The sequence below is a fragment of the Triticum dicoccoides genome, chromosome 7A (assembly GCF_002162155.2).
Source record: "Triticum dicoccoides isolate Atlit2015 ecotype Zavitan chromosome 7A, WEW_v2.0, whole genome shotgun sequence".
NCBI lineage: Eukaryota > Viridiplantae > Streptophyta > Magnoliopsida > Poales > Poaceae > Triticum > Triticum dicoccoides.
The window spans coordinates 67,486,530-67,491,332 of NC_041392.1; the positions used below are offsets into that span (position 1 = coordinate 67,486,530).

Below are 4,803 nucleotides of genomic sequence, written 5' to 3' on the forward strand. Positions count from 1 at the left end.
ATTAGCACATTCTTTCAATACAAGTCTCAAATCACTCTTAGATAAGACAAGACATTACATACCAACCCAGCCATTCTTGGAGGAATAGTACAAGACAGGAGTGAAGCACACCATTTCGTCCAAATAATTTTTGCTACTAAGGGCATGTACAATGGTTCTATCTTAAGAGTGCCACGTAGGATAAATGATGAGGCGGAGGAAAGAGAAATCATAAGAGAAGGCTTGTCTTATCTTATTTAAGAGAAGACAAGAGATGATCTCTTAGCACAATTTGTCTCACCATATTTTTAGGAACAACTAATTATTGAAGATAAGGCTAAGGGCATCTCCAGCCGCGCCCTAGGAAGGCCTCCCCAGGCGATTTTTTCGCGCTGGCGCCAAAAAAACGGCCCAGTCGCGCCCCCAGGAGCCCGATTTTCGCCGGCCTGGGCCGAAAACAGCGCCGGCGGACGCAGGCCGAACCCGGCGCGCTGGGGGGCGCCCGGGGGCGCCGGGGCGAACTGTTTTGGCGCGAAATAGCCGCGGGCCCGCCGCGTCAGCGACACGGCGCCTCGTCTTCCCCCAACGGCCTTGGTTCCCGCGGGGAATCAATGCCAAGGCTGCCGCCGGTCAGCCTTGCCATTGATTCCTCACGGGCGGCGCGTCACGGGACGACGCGCCGACGCCTCCCCTCCCTCGCACGCGTACACACGGGTGCGGCGCGGCTATATAGCCGGTGGCCTACACTCGTCTGTGCCCACACCAGCCCCGCCCCTCGCCGCCGCCCAGCTCCTCCCTCTCCCTACCTCTCCCGAGCGCCACCGCCCAGCCCCTCCCTCTATCTCTCTACCTCTCCCGAGCCCGTCGCCATGGCGGAACGCTACCCTGGAGACGAGGCGGCGGCCAACAGCTTCGGCCGCCGTTCGCTCCGCGAACAAGAGTCCTGGCTCCTGTTCCAGGCGAACATCCCGGCGCCGCTGGACATGCGCGCCGGGCCGACGGGGTGGAGGCTCAGCGCCGGGGGAGTGCCCATTCCCCCGTTGCCCGACGCCGTGGCGAAGCCGAATTACTTCGCCGAGGAAGTCGAGGTCGTGCGCGCCTCCCTCACTGACGCCCAACTCTCCCTCCCCCAGTACGCCGCCGACAACCACGCGGCTTGGGCGGCGTATTTCGAGCGCCGCCAGTAGCAGCGCTTGGCGTCCATCAACGACGTGCCGGTGGTTGGCGGCCGGCAGAACAGCGAGGGGCGCCACCTGTGGTGGGGCGTCCCCGACCGCACACTCGAGGGCGTGCTGACGTACCTCGAGGGCGGCAACGACCCGCCGTTGGCGTACCCGGCGAGGGCGGCCGCCCCGGCGCAGCACCGACGCGCCGGGCCATGGGCGCGAAGGAGGTTCGGGTCCTCCTCCTCTTCTTCCTCCTCCCGATCTTCATCGCACTCCTCCAGCACTCCGGCCCTGCTCGGCGTCAAGGCCGAGCCCGCGGCGGAGACGCCGCTCGGCCGGCGCACTCGCAGCGCCGGCATCGTCATCAACAAGGGCGGCCGGCGCGCCTACTCGTCGGCTCCTCCTCCGCGCTTCGTCAAGCCAAAGACGGAGCCGGGGCTCGCGCCGGTGAAGACGGAGCCGGGGCTCGCGCCAGTGAAGAAGGAGCCGGCCGCGCCGGTGACGACGGAGCTTGACGACGACGACGCGGCCCTGGAATGGGCGCGCAGGGACTCCATAGCGATGGAGAAGGAGCGCCAGGAGAAGGCGAAGGAGCGCCAGCGCGCCGCCCTGCTTCGCTTCGCGGAGCGTCGACGCGGCCGCGACGAAGGCGGAGTCGTCGTCATCTGCGACAGCGACGACGACGACGACGATGCGCCGCCACCAGTCCGTCATGGCGACGCCGGGCAGGGGTCCAGCAGGGGCGCTAGCGTCAAGGAGGAGAAGGCCGACGACGACGATGGCGGCGACGGCGGCGACTTCAGCCAATTGTTCCTTTAGATTAGTTTATGTATATGTGCTATGTAATGAAAATCCGCGAACTTCGCCGAAATGTGCCGAAATTTATTGTGTTTGGCTGAAATTTATCGTGTTTGGCCGAATTTTATCGTGTTTAAGCTGAACTTCGCCGAACTTCTTTTATTTTAAAACGTGCCTGGGGGCGGCCCTGGGGCCGGCGGCTGGGGACCAACTCGCCCCCAGGAATTTTTGCGCCGGCTCACCCCCAGGCAGCGATTTTAGGCGTCCCCTGGGGGGCCAACGGCTGGAGATGCCTTAAGAGATGACCCATTGTAGACATGTTTTCTTGTCATCTCTAATTTACATGCAAAACTTAAGATAAGACTATCTTATCAACCATTGTACATGCCCTAATGGCCTCAAACATCTAGTAACTGAGTTAGGAATCAAATACATATGACGAAATTCAGCAGAAAATTATGTAATGATTTGTTCTCAGCTATTTATTCAGCATTTTGAATGTCAGGTTTGGCAGGAAGAGCAAAAACCATTATTACTGTACTTAAAAAAACAGAATGCCAGACAACATGCTGTCCCAGTAGGATAAGAGATGTGTCTAAACGGTGGCAATGCAAAGAATATTGTACTTACCTTGCAAAAGTTTAGATCAGGGGAAGGATGGACAGATGAACATGACTTCTTCCATCTCATTGTAAAACCAAACTCTATGGTGGCACTCGAAGAAGAGATCAAAAAACATGCCATGTACAAAGTGAATGAAAGCTGTTAAACTACTATATTGAAAACTATTCGACAGAACAAGAAATTATGTAGATTCAGTGAGCGACGCTCATGATCCCATATACACTACTGTATTCATCAAGCAGCAGCAGCAACAACACGAACAACACTATTCGAAAGTATTGTTTATGACAGGAGATAAGATGACCTACTCTTTCAGTTGACAGACTCCCCATCAGTTGTGACATTTGTTCTTGTTCTGCAAATAAATAAAATAAATAGCACATAACTGAGTATAGTTTTGATTCACAATTTGATGTTTAGTCAGCAACAAACGTAACTACCAGATAGGCAATTAAGTGTAGAGAAAAGCAAGAAACAACAACCTTTGGGTGCAAGCTCCCGTGCAGTCCTATAAGCTTTGCACCATCAGAACCTGAACAGAGCAACAGCGAGAACTCGGCTATGGCATCACTCGTCGCAGCGCCAGTAACACTATGGAGAGAAATGGTGATGCGAGGTAAGCCCTTTGCCTTGGTAGCCAGAAGCTTTGCACCATCAGAACCTGAACAGAGCAAAGATGACGTTATCTATCATGCAATGTTTGCCACAAGTGAGATGAGTTTTTTGGGGAATTTGAAGTGGGCGGGTGGGTGGCATGCCGGGTGACTTGCGGAATTGGTCGGCGGCAAAGAGCAGCTTCACCTCGCCGGAGGACAAGGAGGACTTGAGGTAATCCACGAAGTCGACCATAGCGCAGCGGACGAGGAAGGAGCGGAGGACTTCAGCAGGTCGACCATGGCGCAGCGGACGGGGAAGGGGAGGAGGAGGCCGGGGACGGGCATGTCCGGGCGAGGAGGAGCGGATCCCATCGACGGCGCGGGCGGAAGAGGAGCGGCGGCGCGGGAGTGGGGGAGCCATTTGAGCGTCGAGGGTGTGGTTAGAGGAGACGACGGGATCGGGTGAGGAATATTCCAAACTATATGACGGATCTACCCTTTGAAAAACTAACTGGTCTCATAAAAAATTTGTAATGGTCCCACAGTTATTTGTAATTTTCTGTAATTTTAGTTTTATAACTCCCTGTAACTCCTATTTTTCCACCGTTGGATTAGGGTGGATGGACGGCTCGTAAAATCGCCAATCACCATAACAGTTGTAATTATACATATATGACTAAATACTATAGAAACAGAAATAAAATCGCTTCGGAGATGAATAGCACATTTGGAGTAAATAAAAGATCTGAAACTTTAAATATGTAGATAATTGATTCATATGTATGCTCGTACATATCCATATGAAAATAATAATATTATTGCACCCCAAAGTAAAAGAGCTTTAAGCACTAAAAATCTGCAAGCCTGAACATTTACATGTCTAGTTTTCATGGGAGAAGATTGATGTTTGTAAGATGTCTTTTTTCACCACCTATGTATGCAGATCACAAGTCTAACTCCACACTTGCATGAAGAGGAAGTCAAATTAAAAAGCTTAGGATGCCCACCATAAATACTTAGTGGATGACCTGGAGAAAATGCAACATGCTAAGACCACTGTTGTAGCCTTCTCATACTTAAAGCTTGTTTCGGATGATACCGGCAATTCTATGGTGCTTCTATTCAGTAACATGTTTAGTGATCTCACTATACATTTGGGAATTGAGATGAACAACTGCATGCAGATAATGTGAGAATGTTACAACAATAAGTATCTTAATAATCTATGCTTACACTGTCACATTTCATAAGTATAGATGTCAGGTGTCACCATAAAATAACTACCTACAGAATGAGGGGTGGAAATTCATGTTCATTCAAATTATCTTACCATCCAGATAAATCACAAAAGGCTAATGCAACTGATTCCACAAAAAAAATTGACAGGTAATTCATGCTACAGAGTACAAAATTAAGTAGAACTATTTAATAGGTAAGCTTGACTTTCCTGCAGTTTAGATCAATTGGGAGTCTCTTTCAAAAAGATTAATCGTTAATCGATATTAACTACATGTTTCGTCCCTAAAAATGTTACTAACTGTTTGAACATACATCTATGTGATGGACCACAAACAGATACAGTCCATTGCAGTATTTCTTTGAAAGGAAAGGAACTGCTGATACAAAGGGTTTCCCTTAGT

General features: G+C 51.2%; 1 long non-coding RNA gene across 1 annotated transcript; it reads right to left on the bottom strand.

The window, feature by feature from the left end:
* Window positions 1-2,861: 2,861 nt before the first annotated feature.
* Window positions 2,862-3,553, bottom strand: LOC119328751. Its single transcript, XR_005159135.1, has 3 exons — window positions 3,369-3,553; window positions 3,050-3,228; window positions 2,862-2,922 (listed from the first exon to the last, which is right to left on the bottom strand). It is a non-coding gene; the product is annotated as an uncharacterized LOC119328751 (long non-coding RNA).
* Window positions 3,554-4,803: the final 1,250 nt, after the last annotated feature.